Source organism: Bombina bombina, chromosome 2 (assembly GCF_027579735.1).
Source record: "Bombina bombina isolate aBomBom1 chromosome 2, aBomBom1.pri, whole genome shotgun sequence".
Classification (NCBI taxonomy): Eukaryota; Metazoa; Chordata; class Amphibia; order Anura; family Bombinatoridae; genus Bombina; species Bombina bombina.
In genome coordinates, this window is record NC_069500.1 from 145,374,420 (window position 1) to 145,399,920 (window position 25,501).

At 40.2% G+C, this 25,501-nt stretch overlaps 2 non-coding genes across 2 annotated transcripts; both read right to left on the reverse strand.

Moving 5' to 3' along the window:
- Positions 1 to 7,687: 7,687 nt before the first annotated feature.
- Positions 7,688 to 7,850, reverse strand: LOC128650519 (U1 spliceosomal RNA). Its single transcript, XR_008400815.1, has one exon. It is a non-coding gene; the product is annotated as a U1 spliceosomal RNA (small nuclear RNA).
- Positions 7,851 to 16,331: 8,481 nt separating this feature from the next.
- Positions 16,332 to 16,495, reverse strand: LOC128650521 (U1 spliceosomal RNA). The gene has a single exon (XR_008400817.1). It is a non-coding gene; the product is annotated as a U1 spliceosomal RNA (small nuclear RNA).
- Between the last annotated feature and the right edge of the window lie 9,006 nt (positions 16,496 to 25,501).

Sequence of the window (25,501 nt, forward strand, 5' to 3'; positions counted from 1 at the left end):
GATGGAAGTTGTTATTTGAATTTATGTGCACTATTATCTGTTTGCACAATTATTAGCAGATTGCTTGCTATTGCTGATTATATGTACTCTATAGATAAATACGTAAGGCTTTGTCCTGTTATTAATATACAGTCCTTAGAGCTTTTGAATTTTCTTTTTTTTAATATTTTTTATTAATTGTAATATATACCAAATTCCACCTCAATAAGTATATATCTATTATTTTAAGAGCGGACTAGATATTTTTTTCCCTAACCTCTATATCTGGTTATTTACCATTGCATATAGATATTCAAGATATTTTTATGTTAGAATGAAGTCCAGGCTTACTTTTTTAAGAGGCCCTTTGCAGATAAATATCCCACCTTGGTGAAATTGGCAAAAACCCTACTTATGCATCTCAGGCACTTCAACACCATCTGAGTGCCTCTTCACTGCTGCACATAAAATAGCTTGCCAAAAGAGAGGCAGCCTCAGCCAGAAGCATGTGGTCATGTTGTAATTTTTGCATTTCAATGCAAAGTTTCTGAGAGAGTGGATAACAAAATGTTATTAACAGTTCTACCTCTTTTAAAACGGTTCATTGTTTTGTTTTGTTTTTGCTCGATTATAAAAATGTGTTATTCTGCCAGTTCAAAAATTGGACAAACAGTTGTGTTAATGTAAAGTTTTAGTCTGAACTTTATATTTATAACTCTCACTATGTGGATTTTATTTTAAATATAGGATTGTTTTATCCGATTAATAGAAAAAATAATCATCCAATTAATCAATTATGAAAATAACCATTAGTTGCACCCCTAAAATGTTTAGTGATGCCTAATGATATAGCTTTGCAGAAAAGTTTATTTTGCCCCCTTTACATTTAATTTAGATCTGAAAATGACGATTTTTCAAATTCTCAGATCTTGAAATAAACCCTGCTGATTAATTAAGATGAACCCGGCTACATATCTTTCCCTAATTGAATTTAACTGATTACTAAAGGAAAACACTATTTTAAACTAACATTATGAGTGTGGCTAGCCTTATTGACTGCAGACTAATGCCCAGATTGGCTCCTCCAAATCAGTCAAGCAGTGGGAGGAGTTTGGCTACTGAAAATTAATTGCAGTAAAAAGGATGTTAACAAGTTTTTAAAACATGTAGACTTGGCTGATTTGCCTTTCTATAGCAACACAACAGAAATAACAGAATTTATGCTTACCTGATAAATTACTTTCTCCAACGCAACGGTGTGTCCGGTCCACGGCGTCATCCTTACTTGTGGGATATTCTCTTCCCCAACAGGAAATGGCAAAGAGCCCAGCAAAGCTGGTCACATGATCCCTCCTAGGCTCCGCCTACCCCAGTCATTCGACCGACGTACAGGAGGAAATATGCATAGGAGAAACCATATGATACCGTGGTGACTGTAGTTAGAGAAAATAATTCATCAGACCTGATTAAAAAAACCAGGGCGGGCCGTGGACCGGACACACCGTTGGAGAAAGTAATTTATCAGGCAAGCATAAATTCTGTTTTCTCCAACATAGGTGTGTCCGGTCCACGGCGTCATCCTTACTTGTGGGAACCAATACCAAAGCTTTAGGACACGGATGAAGGGAGGGAGCAAATCAGGTCACCTAAATGGAAGGCACCACGGCTTGCAAAACCTTTCTCCCAAAAATAGCCTCTGAAGAAGCAAAAGTATCAAATTTGGCAAAAGTGTGCAGTGAAGACCAAGTCGCTGCCTTACATATCTGGTCAACAGAAGCCTCGTTCTTGAAGGCCCATGTGGAAGCCACAGCCCTAGTGGAATGAGCTGTGATTCTTTCAGGAGGCTGCCGTCCGGCAGTCTCATAAGCCAATCGGATAATGCTTTTAAGCCAAAAAGAAAGAGAGGTAGAAGTTGCCTTTTGACCTCTCCTTTTACCAGAATAAACAACAAAGAAGATGTTTGTCTGAAATCTTTAGTGGCCTCTAAATAGAATTTTAGAGCACGGACTACGTCCAAATTGTGTAACAAACGTTCCTTCTTTGAAACTGGATTCGGACACAAAGAAGGTACAACTATCTCCTGGTTAATATTCTTGTTGGAAACAACTTTCGGAAGAAAACCAGGCTTAGTACGCAAAACCACCTTATCTGCATGGAACACCAGATAGGGCGGAGAACACTGCAGAGCAGATAACTCAGAAACTCTTCTAGCAGAAGAAATTGCAACCAAAAACAAAACTTTCCAAGATAATAACTTAATATCTACGGAATGTAAGGGTTCAAACGGAACCCCTTGAAGAACTGAAAGAACTAGATTAAGACTCCAGGGAGGAGTCAAAGGTCTGTAAACAGGCTTGATTCTAACCAGAGCCTGAACAAACGCTTGAACGTCTGGCACAGCTGCCAGCCTTTTGTGAAGTAAAACAGATAACGCAGAGATCTGTCCCTTCAGAGAACTTGCAGATAATCCTTTCTCCAAACCTTCTTGTAGAAAGGATAGAATCTTAGGAATTTTTATCTTGTTCCATGGAAATCCTTTAGATTCACACCAACAGATATATTTTTTCCATATCTTATGGTAAATTTTTCTAGTTACTGGCTTTCTAGCCTGAATCAGAGTATCTATTACAGAATCTGAAAACCCACGCTTTGATAAAATCAAGCGTTCAATCTCCAAGCAGTCAGTTGGAGGGAAACCAGATTCGGATGTTCGAATGGACCTTGAACAAGAAGGTCCTGTCTCAAAGGTAGCTTCCATGGTGGAGCCGATGACATATTCACCAGGTCTGCATACCAAGTCCTGCGTGGCCACGCAGGAGCTATCAAGATCACCGAAGCCCTCTCCTGATTGATCCTGGCTACCAGCCTGGGAATGAGAGGAAACGGTGGGAATACATAAGCTAGGTTGAAGGTCCAAGGTGCTACTAGTGCATCTACTAGAGTCGCCTTGGGATCCCTGGATCTGGACCCGTAACAAGGAACCTTGAAGTTCTGGCGAGAGGCCATCAGATCCATGTCTGGAATGCCCCATAATCGAGTTATTTGGGCAAAGATTTCCGGATGGAGTTCCCACTCCCCCGGATGGAATGTCTGACGACTCAGAAAATCCGCTTCCCAATTTTCCACTCCTGGGATGTGGATTGCAGACAAGTGGCAGGAGTGATCCTCCGCCCATTGAATTATCTTGGTCACTTCCTCCATCGCCAGGGAACTCCTTGTTCCCCCCTGATGGTTGATATATGCAACTGTCGTCATGTTGTCTGATTGAAACCTTATGAATTTGGCCTTTGCTAGATGAGGCCAAGCTTTGAGAGCATTGAATATCGCTCTCAGTTCCAGAATGTTTATTGGGAGAATAGATTTTTCCCGAGACCATAGACCCTGAGTTTTCAGGGGTTCCCAGACCGCGCCCCAGCCCACCAGACTGGCGTCGGTCGTGACAATGACCCACTCTGGTCTGCGGAAGCTCATTCCCTGTGACAGGTTGTCCAGGATCAGCCACCAACGGAGTGAATCTCTGGTCCTTTGATCTACTTGAATCGTCGGAGACAAGTCTGTATAATCCCCATTCCACTGACTGAGCATGCACAGTTGTAATGGTCTTAGATGAATTCGTGCAAAAGGAACTATGTCCATTGCTGCAACCATCAATCCTATTACTTCCATGCACTGCGCTATGGAAGGACGAAGAACAGAATGAAGTACTTGACAAGAGCTTAGAAGTTTTGATTTTCTGACCTCTGTCAGAAAAATCCTCATTTCTAAGGAGTCTATTATTGTTCCCAAGAAGGGAACTCTTGTTGACGGGGAAAGAGAACTTTTTTCTATGTTCACTTTCCATCCGTGAGATCTGAGAAAGGCTAGGACGATGTCCGTATGAGCCTTTGCTTTTGACAGAGACGACGCTTGAATCAGGATGTCGTCCAAGTACGGTACTACTGCAATGCCCCTTGGTCTTAGAACCGCTAGAAGGGACCCTAGTACCTTTGTGAAAATTCTCGGAGCAGTGGCTAATCCGAATGGAAGTGCCACAAACTGGTAATGCTTGTCCAGAAAAGCGAACCTTAGGAACTGATGATGTTCCTTGTGGATAGGAATATGTAGGTACGCATCCTTTAAATCCACCGTGGTCATAAATTGACCTTCCTGGATGGTAGGAAGGATCGTTCGAATGGTTTCCATTTTGAACGATGGAACCCTGAGAAATTTGTTTAGGATCTTGAGATCTAAAATTGGTCTGAATGTTCCCTCTTTTTTGGGAACTATGAACAGGTTGGAGTAAAACCCCATCCCTTGTTCTCCTATTGGAACTGGATGAATTACTCCCATCTTTAACAGGTCTTCTACACAATGTAAGAATGCCTGTCTTTTTATTTGGTTTGAAGATAATTGAGACCTGTGGAACCTTCCCCTTGGGGGTAGTTCCTTGAATTCTAGGAGATAACCTTGAGAAACTATTTCTAGTGCCCAAGGATCCTGAACATCTCTTGCCCAGGCCTGAGCAAAGAGAGAAAGTCTGCCCCCCACCAGATCCGGTCCCGGATCGGGGGCCATCCCTTCATGCTGTTTTGGTTGCAGTGGCAGGCTTCTTGGCCTGCTTACCCTTGTTCCAGCCTTGCATCGGTCTCCAGGCTGGTTTGGGTTGAGAAGTATTACCCTCTTGCTTAGAGGATGTAGAAGTAGAGGCTGGTCCGTTTCTGCGAAAGGGACGAAAATTAGGCTTATTTCTAGCCTTAAAAGACCTATCCTGAGGAAGGGCGTGGCCCTTTCCCCCGGTGATGTCTGAAATAATCTCTTTCAAATCAGGACCAAACAGTGTTTTACCCTTGAAAGGGATGTTAAGCAATTTTGTCTTGGAAGACACATCCGCTGACCAAGACTTTAGCCAAAGCGCTCTGCGCGCCACGATAGCAAACCCTGAATTTTTCGCCGCTAATCTAGCTAATTGCAAAGCGGCATCTAGAATAAAAGAGTTAGCCAATTTAAGTGCTTGAACTCTGTCCATAACCTCCTCATACGAAGATTCTTTATTGAGCGACTTTTCTAGTTCTTCGAACCAGAAACACGCTGCCGTAGTGACAGGAACAATGCATGAAATTGGTTGTAGAAGGTAACCTTGCTGAACAAACATCTTTTTAAGCAAACCCTCTAATTTTTTATCCATAGGATCTTTGAAAGCACAACTATCTTCTATGGGAATAGTAGTGCGTTTGTTTAGAGTAGAGACCGCCCCCTCGACCTTAGGGACTGTCTGCCATAAGTCCTTTCTGGGGTCGACTATAGGAAATAATTTCTTAAATATAGGGGGAGGAACAAAAGGTATGCCGGGCCTTTCCCATTCCTTATTTACTATGTCCGCCACCCGCTTGGGTATAGGAAAAGCATCGGGGGGCACCGGAACCTCTAGGAACTTGTCCATCTTACATAATTTCTCTGGAATGACCAAATTGTCACAATCATCCAGAGTAGATAATACCTCCTTAAGCAGTGCGCGGAGATGTTCTAATTTAAATTTAAATGTTACAACATCAGGTTTAGCTTGTTGAGAAATTTTTCCTGAATCTGAAATTTCTCCCTCAGACAAAACCTCCCTCCTGGCCCCTTCAGATTGGTGTGAGGGTATGTCAGAAACGTTATCATCAGCGTCCTCTTGCTCTTCAGTGTTTAAAACAGAGCAATCGCGCTTTCTCTGATAAGTAGGCATTTTAGATAAAATATTTGCAATAGAATTATCCATAACAGCCGTTAATTGTTGCATGGTAATAAGTATTGGCGCACTAGATGTACTAGGGGCTTCTTGTGTGGGCAAAACTGGTGTAGACACAGAAGGGGATGATGCAGTACCATGCTTACTCCCCTCATCTGAAGAATCATCTTGGGCAATATTATCTGTGGCATCATTGTCCCTACTTTGTTTGGACACTATGTCACAATTATCACATATATTTAAATGGGGAGACACATTGGCTTTCATACATATAGAACATCGCTTATCTGATGGTTCAGACATGTTAAACAGGCTTAAACTTGTCAACAAAGCACAAAAAACGTTTTAAAATAAAACCGTTACTGTCACTTTAAATTTTAAACAGAACACACTTTATTACTGAATATGCGAAAAAGCATGAAGCAATTGTTCAAAATTCACCAAAATTTCACCACAGTGTCTTAAAGCCTTAAAAGTATTGCACAGCAAATTTGAAAGCTTTAACCCTTAAAATAACGGAACCGGAGCCGTTTTTACATTTAACCAAGCCCAGAGGGGAATACGATACCAAATGACGCCTTCTATAAGCTTTTTCAGTGGTTCTTAGCTCCTCACATCTGCACATCCTCACATCTGCATGCCTTGCTTTCCAAAAACAACTGCGCATTAGTTCCGTTTTTTAACAACAATCCCCAAGATTATAATAACTATAAAGAGTTATAATCTGCCAAATATGCTTAGCAAAGTAATCGTTTTAGCCCAGAAAAATGTCTACCAGTTTTTTAAGCCCTTATAAAGCCCTTTATTCTTTTACTTAATCTAAGAAAATGGCTTACCGGTCCCCATAGGGAAAATGACAGCCTTCCAGCATTACAAAGTCTTGTTAGAAATGTGGCCAGTCATACCTCAGGCAGAAAAGTCTGCCAACTGCTTCCCCCAACTGAAGTTACTTCATCTCAACAGTCCTGTGTGGAAACAGCAATCGATTTTAGTAACGTTTGCTAAAATCATCTTCCTCTTACAAACAGAAATCTTCTTCTCTTTTCTGTTTCAGAGTAAATAGTACATACCAGCACTATTTTAAAATAACAAACACTTGATTGAAGAATAAAAACTACATTTAAACACCAAAAAACTCTTAGCCATCTCCGTGGAGATGTTGCCTGTGCAACGGCAAAGAGAATGACTGGGGTAGGCGGAGCCTAGGAGGGATCATGTGACCAGCTTTGCTGGGCTCTTTGCCATTTCCTGTTGGGGAAGAGAATATCCCACAAGTAAGGATGACGCCGTGGACCGGACACACCTATGTTGGAGAAATATTGTTATTACAAGTTATGTGTATTGTCCCATTAAAGGCACATTATACACTAGATTTTTCTATGCATAAAAGGTTTTGTAAATGATCCATTTATATAGCCTATACAGGGTTTTTTTAAAATAAAAAATGTATAGTTTTGCTTATTTTTAAATAACATTGCACTGATTTTCAGACTCCTAACCAAGCCCACATTTTTAGAAGAATACTGATGTATACCTACTCCAGCTTGCTCCTGTTTGTGTAAAGAGTCGTTTTATATTCAGAGGACGGGGAAGTGTCTTCTCTTTTTGGTATACAACCTCTTTCAGTCAGTGTTCTAGCTAATCTTTTCAACAGTGTTAAACTGGGAGCTTCTAAGTAAGTTTTTAAAAGGTTTTATGCTGTATTTTTAGATCAGTATCTGTGCATATTCTTCTTTATAGTAATGTCTATTATATGCAGTTAAATGAAAATTGGTGTATACTGTCCCTTTAATCAGACAATAGGCTGCGCTGCTAGTGACCTATTGGCTCTGCCTTCAAAAATCAGTTGTGAAAAAAGCTGGCAAAACAATATGCACAGTCACTGTTAAGGTGCAAATTACAGGCGGAGAATTCACACTGTCAAGACAAGAGAGTTGCAAAGAATGAAATTGTGTTGTACACAGTAGCAGGGTAAGAAATCTATCATTTACAAAGAATAATCAGGGGAGAGCGCGAACGCAGTCCCCCACTACCACAAATTATGCAGTCAAGTTCCCACATTTGGGGAAATCGCAGGGGTCAGCACACCCGGAGTGCAATGGATGAGCCTCACCCTGGGAGAACCACCTTCATGATCATGGTATCTCCCCTGCCAGGTAAGTATGAGTTGTAGAGTCAATCGAGCAGACCACTGCTCCAGCGCTACTTGCTAAACATAAGGGAGCTCCTTTTCTTCCGCATATAGTTGACCAGAGGGATAAGTACATTCCAATGCTTCCTCCTCTAAATTGGATCAAACAAACCCTTTGAATCTTTCACTATGAAAAAAAAACAAAAAAAACAGGAATCAGCACTCCCAGAATACACTGCAGCAAACATATTTGCATGTGATGATGTCACAAAGGCTGCCTGCTGTTTCTTCACAAGCATTATCACCCGTCTCATTGGTGTAAAAGAACTGAGCCGAACAGACATCTCACAGAGTATCACTGCCATTACAGCTGCACAACATCAGCTTCAGCACTCTGGTGACACAGATGGCATTTAGGTAACTTAGCATTTGTTATCAAGCCCTCTGTAAGTAACACAGTTTCTATGTCACAAGCAACTGAACCAGGTGTAAGAACGATTCTCAGTCCAATAGTTTAGACACCTTGAGAGATTGTCCTACGTCTAATACTTTGCTCCTCAGAGGGGATTTATTTTATTTTTGTTTTCCTAATTTCCAAACACAGAACTTTTTGTCAATCAAAGGGACAATAAAGTCTAAAACAATGTCTAACTATTCAGATAGAACATGCAATTGTACACAACTTTCCAATTTACTTGATATCTAATTTACTTTGTTCTCTTCATATACTTTGTTGAAAAGCATACCTAGGTAGGCTCAGGAGCAGCAATGCACTGGTGGCAGCTAGCTGCTGACTGGTGGCTGCACATATATTACTCTTGTCATTGGCTCACCAGAATGAAGCAAATTTGATAACAGAAGTCATTTGGAAAGGTGTTTAGAACGGTATGACAGAGAAATGTGCAGTTTGTCTCCTTTATTTATTTATAGTTAAAGGGACAGTCTATGCTAAAATTGTTATTGTTTAAAAAGATAGATAATGCCTTTGCTACCCATTCCCCAGCTGTGCACAACCAACACTGTTAGATTAATATACTTTATTTTTTTCCCTTTATTATTATTATTAAAAAAAGAGAAATACACAAAGAATCGTTAATACGATGTCTCATATGATTATTACAATTAGGCAATACTCCTATAGTTGTCTATATATTCAGTCTACCTTCAATATTATTATTGATTTGGGGATCATTTTGTCTACAATCAACACCGGACAAAAACATCTTCAACAGTGTGAAATCCCATGGCAACTATCAACAAATGTATCCTTTTAGGACTTATATATCAATCCCACACAGATAAGATTGGGCCAGATAAGGGAATAGTTAATTAAGTTATATAAAGCACAGTGGTAAACATTTCATATATCTAGATTAATATACTTTATAACCTTTAAACCTCTGAATTTCTGCCTGTTTCAAGGGCTCTATTGACAGCCTCTTAATCACATGCTTTTGTATTTGCTTTTAACAACAGGAGACTGCTAGTTCATGTGGGCTATATAGATAACATTGTGTTCACGCCCGAGGAGTTATTTAAGATTTAGCACAACACAGCACTAATTGCAAGTAAATAGATAATAAATAAAAAGTCATGTGATCAGGGGGCTGTCATAAGAGGCTTAGATACAAGGTAATCACAGAAGTAAAAAGTATAGTAATAGAACTGTGCTGGGGAATTGGTAATAAAGGGATTATCTATCTTTTAAAACAATAAAAACTCTATTGTAGACTGTCCCTTTAAGTTTAAATGTAAAGCTCCGCTACTCTAACACCGGATAAACTCTTCCTTGTGTGCTAATAGACAGTGTGATTATGTTTGGTTGATGACAAAATTTCAATGTTGTCCTGTGTATGTCCATGCAAAATAGAATAGTATATCATGGATGTTAAGGGATTAATATAGGAAACAGCTAAGTAAACTATCTTTTACAATGAAAAATCAGGGGAAAGCGCGAACGCAGTCCCCCACTACCACAAATTATGCAGTCAAGTTTCCTGCCTTTAAATCACAGGGGTCAGCACAACCGGAGAACCACCTTTTTTATTTTTTTATTAATAAAATACATTTATTTATGAAACGTATAAAAGCAAAAAAACATCTCACTATATCATTTTACAAATTCCAGAAGTTGTATAAATTTAAACAGGCATGAAGAGAAAACAAGAAACTTTGCTATTTATCTATTATGATGGTTGTAGAGTTCTTTGTACATACATTTTGCCTTACTTAGGGCCTCTCTACTGAGTAGATATATATTATCCATATGAAGCCTATTCCTAGCCTGTAACAGTGCATCCTTAACACATGTGATTGCCTGCCAGCATATTGTCCATTTAGCAGCATCTAATTCTTGTGTCTTAATCCCATGTATTACATTTTTAACATTAATAGTGTCCAGACCAAATGTATTTAGCCACGGGAGGCTTCTTTTCCATACTCTCTGTGCGTAAGGAAATTCCCACAGTGTATGTAAGGAGGTTTCTTCTCTTTGACACTGTTCCCGAACACATTTAGAGCTGTTTCCTATGTATCTTTGTATCCGTTTTGCTCTCAGGCGGCTAGATTTAGAGTTTTGCGGCCAAAGGGGTGCGTTAGCTACGCGTGTTTTTTTCCCCCCGCACCTTTTAAATAACGCTAGTATTTAGAGTTCTCTGAAGGGCTGCGTTAGGCTCCAAAAAGGGAGCGTACAGGCATATTTACCGCCACTTCAACTCTCAATACCAGAGTTGCTTACGGTAGTGGCTAGCTGGAAAAACGTGCTCGTGCACGATATCCCCATAGGAAACAATGGGGCAGTTTGGGCTGAAAAAAACCCTAACACCTGCAAAAAATCAGCGTTCAGCTCCTAACGCAGCCCCATTGTTTCCTATGGGGAAACACTTTCTAAGTCTGCACCTAACACCCTAACATGAACCCCAAGTCTAAACACCCCTAACCTTACACTTATTAACCCCTAATCTGCCGCCCACGCTATCGCTGACACCTGCATTATATTATTAACCCCTAATCTTCCGCTCCGTACACCGCCGCAACCTACATTATACCTATGTACCCCTAATCTGCTGCCCCTAACATCGCCGACCCATGTATTATATTTATTAACCCCTAATCTGCCGCCCCCAACGTCGCCGCTACCTACACTTATTAACCCCTAATCTGCTGACCGGACCTCGCCGCCACTATAATAAATGTATTAACCCCTAAACCGCCGCACTCCCGCCTCGCAAATCCTATAATAAATAGTATTAACCCCTAATCTGCCCCCCCTAACATCGCCGACACCTAACTTCAAGTATTAACCCCTAATCTGCCGACTTGACCTCGCCGCTACTCTAATAAATGTATTAACCCCTAAAGCTAAGTCTAACCCTAACCCCCCCCCCTAAATTAAATATAATTTTATTCTAACGAAATAAATTAAATATTAACTAAAGTCTTCCTATTTGAAACTAAATACTTACCTGTAAAATAAACCCTAATACAGCTACAATATAACGAATAATTATATTGTAGCTATTTTAGGATTTATATTTATTTTACAGGCAACTTTGTATTTATTTTAACTAGGTACAATAGCTATTAAATAGTTATTAACTATTTAATAGCTACCTAGTTAAAATAATTACAAAATTACCTGTAAAATAAATCCTAACCTAAGTTACTATTAAACCTTACACTACACTATCAATAAATAAATTAAATCAATTAACTACAAGTACCTACAATTAAATAAACTAAACTAAATTACAAAAAAAACCAAACACTAAATTACAAAAAATAAAAAAAGATTACAAGAATTTTAAGATAATTACACCTACTCTAAGCCCCCTAATAAAATAACAAAGCCCCCCAAAATAAAAAATTCCCTACCCTAATCTAAATTAAAATAGTTAACAGCTCTATTACCTTACCAGCCCTTAAAAGGGCTTTTTGCGGGGCATGCCCCAAAGAAATCAGCTCTTTTGCCTGTAAAAATAAAACACAATACCACCCCCCAACATTACAACCCACCACCCACATACCCCCACTCTAACCCAAACCCCCCTTAAATAAACCTAACTCTACCCCCCTGAAGATCTCCCTACCTTGAGTCATCTTCACTCAGCCGAGCAGCGATGGACCAAAAGAAGACATCCGGAGCAGCAGAAGTCTTCATCCTATCCGGGCAGAAGAGGACATCCGGACCAGTAAACATCTTCATCCAAGCGGCATCTTCTATCTTCATCCATCTGACGAGGAGCGGCTCCATCTTCAAGACCTCCTGCGCGGAACATCCTCTTCTACCGACGACTACTGACGAATGAAGGTTCCTTTAAGTGATGTCATCCAAGATGGCATCCCTCGAATTCCGATTGGCTGATAGGATTCTATCAGCCAATCGGAATTAAGGTAGGAAAAATCTGATTGGCTGATTGAATCAGCCAATCAGATTCAAGTTCAATCGGATTGGCTGATCCAATCAGATTGAGCTCGCATTCTATTGGCTGTTCCGATCAGCCAATAGAATGTGAGCTCAATCTGATTGGCTGATCTTTTCCAGAACTTTGAAAAGATAGTCGTGGCTTAGTCCGTCAAAAGCTTTCTCTTGGTCTAAGCTCATTAGTGCTAGGGGGATGCATCCCTCCTTGCAATATTCTAATATTTCCCTGATTAAGACAAGGTTCTCTGAAGTGGATCTGTCCGGTATTCCGCATGTCTGATCTGGGTGTGTGACCGTTTTGATTACCTGCTGGATGCGGTTAAAATTAAATTACTTTTATCAGGATTTAATAGTCCGTGTTCAGTAAAGTTATTGGTCTCCAATTTTTTAACTGTTGTTTACAACCCTTCTTTTTGTAGATTAATACAATCTGGCCCTCATACATTGTTTTTGTTAACAATCCTCTTTAGAGCACTTCCTGATATACATCTTTTAAATCTTCTTTTAATAGTTCCCAAAAGACAGAATAGAATTATTTTGATAGTCCGTCAGAACCCGGGCTTTTATTACAGTGCAGCTGTCCAATAGCTAATTCCTTTTCTTTAATAGAAATAGGTTCTTCTAGATTCTGTTGTTGTTCTTTGTCTAACTCATTTTGGATCACTGCACAAAAGTCCTCTATATGTGTGTCTGATGTGTATTGAGGCTTGTATAAGTTCTCATAGTACAGTCTAGTTACCTCAAGCATTTCGCTTGTGTCCTCTACCAGAATCCCATCTGAATTTTCCATTTTTGTGAACAGTGTTTTCTTTTTCCCAACTCTCTCAAAAAAGAACCTTGTACATTTCTCATCTTCCTCCTACTTTGAAAAATTATCTTTTTTGCCTTTTCCTTCTCCAGTGTTGCCACTTTTAATTTATATTCCTCAATTTCCTTGCCCACATCCCAGCCAGCTTGTTGTAGGTTATATAAACCCTGAAGTTTGCAAAGCCATCTATCACAGGCTTTTTTTGCGCTGCTCGTTAACCATTTACATTGCTGAATGAAAAAGATTTTCGTTCTCTTTTTTATTTCTTCCCACCACTCACTTTTACTGCTGAAGTCGTCCTGAAGTGTCTTCCATTTTTATATTGTTTTCTGTATTTTTCCTGTATTTGGGGGTTGAGTAACACAGTGTTATTTATTTTCCCTATGCCTTTGTTTACTGTCAGTGGCACTTTGATCACAGCATGCAGTTTCCTGTGATCTGTGAACCATGCTAATTTCAAGTCTGATTTCTCTACATTTATCTCCTTTGAAACTAGTATATAGGGCTCGATTTATCAAGCCGCTACGGCTGCAAGTTCTCACAAGAACTTGCTCGCCGTGATTTATCAAGCAGCGGTCACCAAGTCCGACCAAGGAGATTGACAGCTCCTGTACGCCTCAGCTTTAATAAATCTAGCCCATAGTCAATCCGTGACTTTCTGTTCCCTGTATTATTGCTCCAAGAGTACCCTTCTGCATCTGGGTGCATCTTTCTAAAAGCATCTGTTAAAGACAGATCTTCCATTAGTTTCATGAGAGTAGTAGAGCTTTTGTCCAATGTTTTATTGTCCGGTGTATCACTTTGTCTGTCCTTTAGGTCAGTGTTTTTCAACCAGTGTGCCGTGGCACACTAGTGTGCCGTGAGAGATCCTCAGGTGTGCCACGGCAGACTGACAACAGTGTGACATATTTTTTAAACTTTGCTTGTTTTTTACTCCCAGTGCAGGGGTAGTTTGTAGGAAGCATGGTATAACAGCACAATACATACAGTATGTGTGTGTTTGTGTGTATGTGTATATATATATATATGCTGTATTAGGCTACAATGTGTGATTTTTTTTAAATTTTGGGATGGTGGTGTGCCACAGGATTTTTTAATGTAAAAAAGTGTGCCACGGCAAAAAAAAGGTTAAAAATCACTGCTTTAGGTCATATATGCAGTTTAGATCTCCTGCCACAATTACATTGGTTCTTCCTGCAACAAATAGTCTCAAAGGCGTGAACTTCTGGGGCTGCATATACATTTATCATGTGGATTTTACTTCCCCTGTATTCTACAATTACTCCCATAAGTCGCCCTGGTATAATCTCATCTATGCCTTTAATAGAGAACTTGTTGTTTTTAAAGAGTATCCCAATACCTGCTGTTCTGTTCTCATTGCAGCCTGACCAGCAAGATGGTCCTTGTTTCCAAAGATTTCTGTAACTTTTGTAATCTCTGGAGTGTGTAATGCCACATTCCTGTAAGAAAATCACATCACAGTCAGAGCTTTTACAGACCTCCATTATAGCGCAGCACTTCACCTTCTGGTTCATTCCTCTTACATTAACTGTCTGTATAGATAAGGACATTGTGTAAATCTTGTGGGTCTTTTGAAGCTGCTTAGATTAGCTTTTTTTTTCCTCCCAGCACTTTTCCTTCTCCCGGTCACCAAATGGCCTAATTTGGTGCATGTCTCATTCCCCTCCTCCTCCTCTCTCTCTTTTCGTTTGGAAGTTTTTGATTCAAACTCCATTTCCTTCTCTTCATCATCACTGGGAATTTCCTCTGCTTCGCCTTCACTGGAGAATTCTGCAAACATTTCTTCACTGTTATTTCTCCATGCAAGCTGTGTTGTTTTTTGCCTGGATCCCTGTAGTAATTCACGGTCTCCCCCTGACAGACAGGCTGGTTCACTTTCAAAGTTATCAGGAGTTAAATCATTTTCATCACTAGCCTCTTTGGTTTGGCTGCTGGGTTCTGGTTTTTTCCCCCTTGTCTTTTGTAAACACTGTACTGTCTGCTGTCAGTTCACAAGCATTATCACCTGTCTCATTGTATGCAAAAGAACGGAGCCGAACAGACATCTCACAGAGTATCACTGCCATTATAGCTGCACAACATCAGCTTCAGCACTCCGGTCACCGGGCACAGATGGCATTTAAAGGGACAGTTTACCCAAAAAGTGTTCAATTTTTAAACACAATAGCAGGAATAATTTAGTATAGTGGTGCTGAACATTCTGTTTTAATCATGCTCTGTATTTAGAAATATTTTTTTGAAATGTCTTTATACAATGCACTTTGCCTAAACCCCTTAGAAAATGTTCTGGCCGCACGGCCAGTTTGCTGTTACTCCCCCTTAGTGCATTGTGCATGTGCTGTCCTCTCCTAAAGCTTTTGCAACAAGCTGCCTGATAAGCTGTGCCTGACATTGTATAGCTGTTTACTTGTTAAATGAGGAAAAAGGAAGCTGAGTCCTGGAGTCAAATGGTAAGAGTTTATTATGGAGCAGGCTTCAGCATGTCAGGTGAGCTCCTATCTCTGTTTACTTGCTCAGATGCCGTGGCTGCCCTGCATTGCCTGCTAAAAATTCCTATGTGTAATAAAAGTCAGAGCTTTGACTGCAGACATTGGCTCTGTAAGATTTATGAGACTGAGAACGGCTGTAGAACGGCAAGACAAGCAGAGAGATCACTTCAGGTAAACTTCTCGCAGCGTTTTTTACAAAGCCAATGTCTGCAGTCAAAGCTCTGACTTTTATTACAGATAGGAATTTTTAAAAATGATGTATTTTTACTGTTTAGCAAGGATTAGAGAGGATTTGTTGTGCAGGCAAATTTCTAATGCTCATTTGATATAGGAATTTGCATTTAGCCTATGATTGGAGGTTGGCCGTGCTAGACTAAAGCACAGCTCAGCCCTTTCATGGGGGAGTGCCAGCACTGCAGATAATACTTACAGAAGCAGGAATAAAAAGCTAAAATTTGCTAAACATATAGTTAGCAAGTTTAACTATATATGTATATTTTCTTTAGTCACTGTATTTCCTTTATGGACATAGACTGGTGATTGCTGTGTACACTGGCCCTTTAAGCAACTTAGCATTTGATAACAAGCACTTTCCTAATAATTTATTTTCTGCATCCCAGGCATCTGAACAGGGTGAAAGAGCAATCCTCAATCCAATAATTTGGACATATACAACACTTGAAAGCACGTGGCCAGGACCTGAGGGATGCAGAGAATGAAACAATGTTGTTTGCAACAATAGGTTAAGAAATCTATCATTTACAAAGTATAATCAGGGGAAAGCGCGAACGCAGTCCCCCACTACCACAAATTATGCAGTCGAGTCTCCCACATTTGGGGAAATCGCAAGGGTCAACCCAACCGGAGTGCAATGGATGAGCCTCGCCCTGGGAGAACCACCTTCATGATCATGGTATCTCCCCTGCCAGGTAAGTATGAGTTGTAGTGACAATCAGGCAGACTGCTTCTCCAGCGCTACTTGCTAAACATAAGGGAGCTTATTTTCTTCCATGCAAAGCTGACCGAGAGATAAATACATTCAAAAGCCTCCTTGGTAAAGTGTCAGGCAAGCCCTCAGAATCTTTTATTATGACATAAAATCCTTTTGTTAATCTATGCCCACAAGAAAAGAAAAAATCCCAGAATACTTTGCTGCAAACGTATTTGCATGTGATGATATCACAAAGGCAGCCGATCCGCCTGCTGTTTCTTCTCAAGCATTTACACCCGTCTTTTTTCATGTGAAAGCAGCTGAGCCTAAGAGACCAGAGCCACCCTTGGCATTTGCTGGGCCATGGGCAAGACAAAAACAAAAAAGTAGAAAACTAAATAATAATATATTAATTTGCAAAGACACAAACCTTCTGATTAGGATTTTATTACAAAAGCACAAATGCTAGATAGAATTGATATAAATGTGTAATGAGGAAGTGCCAGGTAGTGTATAGCACTGTGAGAATGTGTCACAGACATACTAGATATAGCACCACAGTGAATTATCACAAGAAAAATGTGCCATAATAATTATTCCAGGTAAAGTGAACTATACCCAAGTATGATACAATAAAATGAGCCTGATAAGTTGGGTATGCAATGAAGTTACCTTCTAATGCAAGTTGCACAATATTAAAAAGTCATTAATAGCCAAAAATTTGCAGTGCTCGACAAATATGTTAAAAATGTATGAGCAGTATATATATATATATATATATATATATATATATATATATATATATATATATATATATATATATATATATATATATATCAATATCCTCCAAAGAGAGATAAGCACAGTCTTACATTACCACAACTGCCAGGGTGCACTTCAAATATAAATTGTATCCATTTCTCGTTTGCAAGAAGGCACTCACTGGTCTTTTTTAGTAAAAAACAACTTTTAATTCATAGATTTAAAAAGCAATTACATCCATAACGTTTCGATGTCGTTATGACATCTTTGTCAAATGTTCTGCTAACATCACCAATATAGGACAAACATGTTCCCAAAGTAGAAAATCGCTAACAACATACATTTAAATGCAGCCTTATATACCCATTAACATTTACATCTTCCCGCTCCTGCAGATCTTCCATCTACCCCCTGACGTCATCACGCTCAGACGCGAGCGTGAGCGTGGGACGTCACTCGTTTCCAATTGGCCATGTGTCTCCATGGCAACCGCTTGTAAACACACTGCACTGTGTTTTTCTTAGCCGCTCCCACTGTTGTCATCATGTGACTACATGACTATAGCCTAATCATATAGGCTGATCATCAGGCGGCTGTCATGGAAACCTACAACCAGGAAGAAAAACATAAACACCAACAAACTGTGTTAGTCCCAATATAATGCGTATGTGTTAAGATAGGTATCAAACGATCTGACAACTTGCGGATGAAGGTAAACTTCATATGAAGCACAACTGTGCCTTTCAATTACAAATCCACGGATACAGGGATATATTTGAAACTTAAAGGTAACCCAACAGCTACTTATAAAAGAATTATAGACCAACAGATATATATGGGTCTGGAATCAGGGATACTCTCTGAACAGGAAAGTGATTTTTTAATTACTAACCATCCTAAGATTCCAGTGCTATACTTGTTGCCAAAAGTGCACAAGACTCTAGATAATCCTCCTGGCAGACCGATTGTGTCTGCCAGGGATTCTCTATTATCCAGTCTATCTATGTTCATTGATTTCCATCTACAACCTGTAGTTAAAGGCATCCCTGCATATCTACAGGATTCAGCAAGTTTGATACAAACTCTCCGGAGTCATACTGATCTATGTGTAGATGATTTGCTGGTCACCATGGATGTTGACAGTCTATACACTTCCATCCCCCACGAGGGGGGAGTGGGGGCTGTCAGATCCATGGTGACTAACAATCCTCTTTATGAAGGGCCACCTGTGGAATTTTTATGTGAATTGATTATGTTATGTTTAGACAAGAACTACTTCAGGTTTGAACGTGACTATTACTTACAGATCTCTGGGACAGCCATGGGTTCAAACATGGCACCCTCATATGCAAATTTGTACATGGCATGGTATGAACAGCAGGCCATGAAACCACATGCCCATCCCCACATCAGGTACTATGTACGTTACATTGATGACGTGTTCCTGGTGTGGAGAGGGGATGCAATTGAGTTAGAGCAATGGGTGTCAGGTTTGAACTCCATGGACTGTCCCATCAGATTTAAACTGGAGTACAGTGATACGAAGGTACATTTCTTGGACCTTAATATAATTAAGGTATTAAATGATGAGCAGTGTATATTTGGTACTTCCTTATATACTAAGGAAACTGACCGGAATTCCTTATTGGAAGCCAACAGCTTTCACCCTAGGCATCAGAAAACAGGGCTTATTAAATCACAACTCACTAGGGTCATCCGCAACAACAGTGATGTACCCACGATGCTAAATCAACTGGATGAGATGGAGGAGAAGTTGGTAAAGAGGGGTTACAACAGTAGAATGGTCCATAACACAAGAGTGGAGTTATTGGAGGGCACGGCCACCAATGTTAATAAACCAAAACACATTACCACAACTCAACAGAATTTTATAAGCACTTATACTCCTATGAGTACAAAATTGACCAGATCAGTACGTCAACACTGGTCAATCTTGGAAACGGACACGACACTCCCTTTCTATGGCACCAGGCCACCACGTATGGTGCACAGACGGGCTGAGAACTTACGGGATCTATTAGTGAAGACTGATCCAGTCAGCTGTTACCAGAAAGATACATGGCTAAAGCCCTCAAGCAAGGGCTGTTATACCTGTGGAGGCTGTACGACGTGCAATGGCATGATAAGAGGGAAGACCTTTCAACATCCACACACGAACAAGCGTTACACTATCCGTCATCGGCTGACTTGCACCAGCACACATGTCATTTACATGTTGATTTGCCCATGTTCCCTGGTGTACATTGGGAAAACTGTCACGAGCTTCAGAGATAGGATGGCAAACCATCGATGTGCCATCCGCGAAGCCTTAAAATCGGGTGAATCGGATCAACCTGTGGCACGCCATTTCGCACAGCACAGACACAGTGTTTCAAGTATGAAAACGATGGTCATTGATCATATTCCACCATTACCAAGAGGTGGCAACAGAGCAAATCGATTGCTCCAGAGAGAAACTAAATGGATCCATATGCTGGACACGGTCATACCAAAGGGATTGAACACTAATCTGGATTTTGGACCATTCTACACTAAATAACCCATAAATTGAACATGGACATATATTTTCATCTACCATCCCTATATGCAAGAATATATTCCAGAAGTCCACATGAATCTTCATTCTAGTGGGTACACACTGGTTTCTATCCATTCCAATCAGGCATGAAGGCGATGGTTTCTTATACATCAAAAAATTATGCTGACGTGGAGTTTAATGTACATATCTAAGATAATGTTTTATCAGGGAATATAGTGTTAACTTTGTCAGTCAGGGGTTGCAAACTATTAGCATGGGCGATATCTGCTAAACAGTTACATTGTTTTTAAGATTGTATATATTCAATGTGTCCCTTTATTCTTGGGCTGTTATGTGTGGGGATAGTATCGATCACGGCTAAACCACTCGTGGATTTGTAATTGAAAGGCACAGTTGTGCTTCATATGAAGTTTACCTTCATCCGCAAGTTGTCAGATCGTTTGATACCTATCTTAACACATACGCATTATATTGGGACTAACACAGTTTGTTGGTGTTTATGTTTTTCTTCCTGGTTGTAGGTTTCCATGACAGCCGCCTGATGATCAGCCTATATGATTAGGCTATAGTCATGTAGTCACATGATGACAACAGTGGGAGCGGCTAAGAAAAACACAGTGCAGTGTGTTTACAAGCGGTTGCCATGGAGACACATGGCCAATTGGAAACGAGTGACGTCCCACGCTCACGCTCGCGTCTGAGCGTGATGACGTCAGGGGGTAGATGGAAGATCTGCAGGAGCGGGAAGATGTAAATGTTAATGGGTATATAAGGCTGCATTTAAATGTATGTTGTTAGCGATTTTCTACTTTGGGAACATGTTTGTCCTATATTGGTGATGTTAGCAGAACATTTGACAAAGATGTCATAACGACATCGAAACGTTATGGATGTAATTGCTTTTTAAATCTATGAATTAAAAGTTGTTTTTTACTAAAAAAGACCAGTGAGTGCCTTCTTGCAAACGAGAAATATATATATATATATATATATATACACACATACATACATACATACATATATGGGATTTTTATTATTCCCAACTGGGAAATAACTGAGAAATACAAGGGGACAAACAAAGACACAAAAATGCATTATGGCTGAGACAAGGACAGAAATGGTGGATAAGATTAAACGGAGACAGAAATAGATATACACAGGAAACATGAAAACACGTATAGGGGGTGGGGCTAAGAGACATAAGGACAGGCATAAAGATATGGCCAGGAAAAGCAATGGAGATATGTGCAGGAACAGGGATGAAAAACACAGAAGACAGAGAAAAACCATATATACACACAAATATATGTCATACAGACACCATGTAATTATAAAAGTCATATGTATGTGAAAAGAGCATGTGTGTATGTAGTGGGGCACGGGAATATACAGATACATAATTAGTTGTGCAGGTAAACAGACACAAGTGGACAACTGTCCATATACAACTGGGAAGGTCCAATAAACAAAAGGCAGCAGAGTTAACACCTTAGTTGCTGGAAGGAGCTGTTTACATTGCATTTTGCAGACACACCTGCTCGTTATATGACTCTCCATCTTACAGAAAAATGTTCATATGTGCATATGCATTTTTAATAGTTCATGTATGATTTTTCTATGATTGATTATGTATTCGTACCAATTTAGTATTTAAATTTCCTACAGAGCTCTGTTACAAATTGTCTATTATTATATTGTTATTATATTAAACGGTATATATATTTTTTTTATTTTTTTTTTGCATTTCCAGTGTTTTCTCTACTTAGAAGGTTGATTAATCATCATATCGTTAATTATTGGTCATCATAGATAAATTTATCCTTAAATATACACTTTTTATGCTATAAATAATCATTAGTGCTGTAATCCTTATCACAATTTTTGAATGAAATTAGCCCATTGACTAAATAAGTCAATACTGGTTGAATGTTTTTAAGTAATCACACAGCTGTTTTTGAATAACTTATAACACATTATTACGTAAAAGAGGAAAACTCTAGTTTATTGTTAAAGGAGCACCATCTAGTCCGTTGAATTTATACGGTTTAACTAAAGTACACACTTTTTTCATGCGCATTAAAGATATATCACTTAATTCGTTTTTAAGTAAGCACATTTTTATGATAACACTAACACCCATACACATTTTTTATTGAGAAAAACAACACATCACACAAAGAAGAGAATAAATGGCTAGCTTACGAGTTTTGCAGTATGAGTAAAAAAGCAGCGTTAAGGCGCATAACACTGCTTTTTTACTACCGCTGGTATTACGAGCCTTGCAGGTTTAGGGGCACTGCACACTTTTTTGGCTGTAATGCAAATTAACTTACGCAATTTGCGTAAAGTCTTTTTTCAATGGGACTTCCATAGCGCCGGTATTACAAGCTTTTTCTGGGAGTCCAAAAAATGAGCGGTACAGCCTATCCCGCAAGTTTCATAACGCATTCTAAAGTCAGTAGTTAGGAGTTTTATGTTAGAGCTGTAGCATAAAACTCATAACTAAAGTGTTAAAAAGTACACTAACACCCATAAACTACCTATTAACCCCTAAACCAAGGCCCTCCCGCATCGCAAACACTAAAAACATAATTTATGCTTACCTGATAAATGTATTTCTCTTGTGGTGTATCCAGTCCACGGATCATCGTTTAAAGTTAAAAATACCTGCCTTAAAATGACAGGGCGGGCCGTGGACTGGATACACCACAAGAGAAATAAATTTATCAGGTAAGCATAAAACATAATTTATGCTTACCTGATCAATTTATTTATCTTGTTAAGTGTATCCAGTCCACGGATCATCCATTACTTGTGGGATATTCTCCTTCCCAACAGGAAGTTGCAAGAGGATCACCCACAGCAGAGCTGCTATATAGCTCCTCCCCTAACTGTCATATCCAGTCATTCGACCGAAAACAAACAGAGAAAGGAGAAACCATAGGGTGCAGTGGTAACTGTAGTTTAATTAAAAATTAAAATTTAGACCTGCCTTAAAAAGGACAGGGCGGGCCATGGACTGGATAAACTACAAGAGAAATAAATTTATCAGGTAAGCATAAATTATGTTTTCTCTTGTTAAGTGTATCCAGTCCACGGATCATCCATTACTTGTGGGATACCAATACCAAAGCTAAAGTACACGGATGATGGGAGGGACAAGGCAGGATTAAGCGGAAGGAACCACTGCCTCAAGAACCTTTCTCCCAAACACAGCCTCCGAAGAAGCAAAAGTATCAAATTTTGAAAATTTTGAAAAAGTGTGAAGCGAAGACCAAGTCGCAGCCTTGCAAATCTGTTCAACAGAGGCCTCATTTTTGAAGGCCCAGGTGGAAGCCACAGCTCTAGTAGAATGAGCTGTAATCCTTTCAGGGGGCTGCTGTCCAGCAGTCTCATAGGCTAGGCGTATTACGCTCCAAAGCCAAAAGGAAAGAGAGGTTGCCGAAGCTTTTTGACCTCTCCTCTGTCCAGAGTAAACGACAAACAGGGAAGATGTTTGACGAAAATCTTTAGTAGCTTGTAAGTAAAACTTCAAGGCACGGACTACGTCCAGATTATGTAAAAGACGTTCCTTCTTTGAAGAAGGATTAGGGCACAACGATGGAACAACAATCTCTTGATTGATATTCTTGTTAGAAACCACCTTAGGTAAAAACCCAGGTTTGGTACGCAGAACTACCTTATCTGCATGAAAAATCAGATAAGGAGAATCACATTGTAAGGCAGATAGCTCAGAGACTCTCCGAGCCGAGGAAATAGCCATCAAAAACAGAACTTTCCAAGATAAAAGTTTAATATCAATGGAATGAAGGGGTTCAAACGGAACTCCTTGAAGAACCTTAAGAACCAAGTTTAAGCTCCATGGGGGAGCAACAGGTTTAAACACAGGCTTAATTCTAACCAAAGCCTGGCAAAATGCCTGGACGTCTGGAACCTCTGCCAGACGCTTGTGCAAAAGAATAGACAGAGCAGAAATCTGTCCCTTTAAGGAACTAGCTGATAATCCTTTGTCCAAGCCCTCTTGGAGAAAAGACAATATTCTAGGAATCCTAACCTTACTCCATGAGTAATTCTTGGATTCACACCAATAAAGATATTTACTCCATATCTTGTGGTCGATTTTCCTGGTAACAGGCTTTCGTGTCTGTATTAAAGTATCAATGACTGACTCGGAGAAGCCATGCTTTGATAGAATCAAGCGTTCAATCTCCATGCAGTCAGTCTCAGAGAAATTAGATTTGGATGATTGAAAGGACCTTGTATCAGAAGGTCCTGTCTTAGAGGCAGAGTCCATGGTGGAAAGGATGACATGTCCACTAGGTCTGCATACCAAGTCCTGCGTGGCTACGCAGGTGCTATCAGAATCACCGATGCTCTCTCCTGTTTGATTTTGGCAATCAGTCGAGGGAGCAGAGGAAACGGTGGAAACACATAAGCCAGGTTGAAGAACCAAGGCGCTGCTAGAGCATCTATCAGCGTCGCTTCTGGGTCCCTGGACCTGGATCCGTAACAAGGAAGCTTGGCGTTCTGGCGAGACGCCATGAGATCCAACTCTGGTTTGCCCCAACGATGAATCAACTGAGCAAACACCTCCGGATGGAGTTCCCACTCCCCCGGATGGAAAGTCTGACGACTTAGAAATTCCGCCTCCCGGTTCTCCACGCCTGGGATATGGATTGCCGACAGGTGGCAAGAGTGGTACTCTGCCCAGCGAATTATTTTTGAGACTTCTAACATCGCTAGGGAACTCCTGGTTCCCCCTTGATGGTTGATGTAAGCCACAGTCGTGATGTTGTCCGACTGAAATCTGATGAACCTCAGAGTTGCTAACTGAGGCCAAGCCAGAAGAGCATTGAATATCACTCTTAACTCCAGAATATTTATTGGAAGGAGTTTCTCCTCCTGAGTCCACGATCTCTGTGCCTTCAGGGAAATCCAGACTGCACCCCAACCTAGAAGGCTGGCATCTGTTGTTACAATTGTCCAATCTGGCCTGCGAAAGGTCATACCCTTGGACAGGTGTACCCGAGACAACCACCAGAGAAGAGAATCTCTGGTCTCTTGATCCAGATTTAGCAGAGGGGACAAATCTGTGTAATCCCCATTCCACTGACTCAGCATGCATAATTGCAGCGGTCTGAGATGAAGGAGCGCAAATGGCACTATGTCCATTGCCGCTACCATTAAGCCGATTACCTCCATACACTGAGCTACCGAAAGGTGCGGAATGGAGTGAAGAACACGGCAAGCATTTAGAAGTTTTGATAACCTGGACTCCGTCAGGTAAATTTTCATTTCTACAGAATCTATAAGAGTCCCTAAGAAGGAGACTCTTGTGAGTGGGGATAGAGAACTCTTTTCCTCGTTCACTTTCCACCCGTGCGACCTCAGAAATGCCAGAACTATCTCTGTATGAGACTTGGCAACTTGAAAGCTTGATGCCTGTATCAGGATGTCGTCTATATACGGAGCCACCGCTATGCCTCGCGGTCTTAGAACCGCCAGAAGTGAGCCCAGAACTTTGTAAAGATTCTTGGGGCTGTAGCCAACCTGAAGGGAAGAGCTACAAATTGGTAATGCCTGTCTAGAAAGGCAAACCTTAGAAACCGATGATGATCTTTGTGAATTGGTATGTGAAGGTAGGCATCCTTTAAGTCCACTGTGGTCATGTACTGACCTTCTTGGATCAT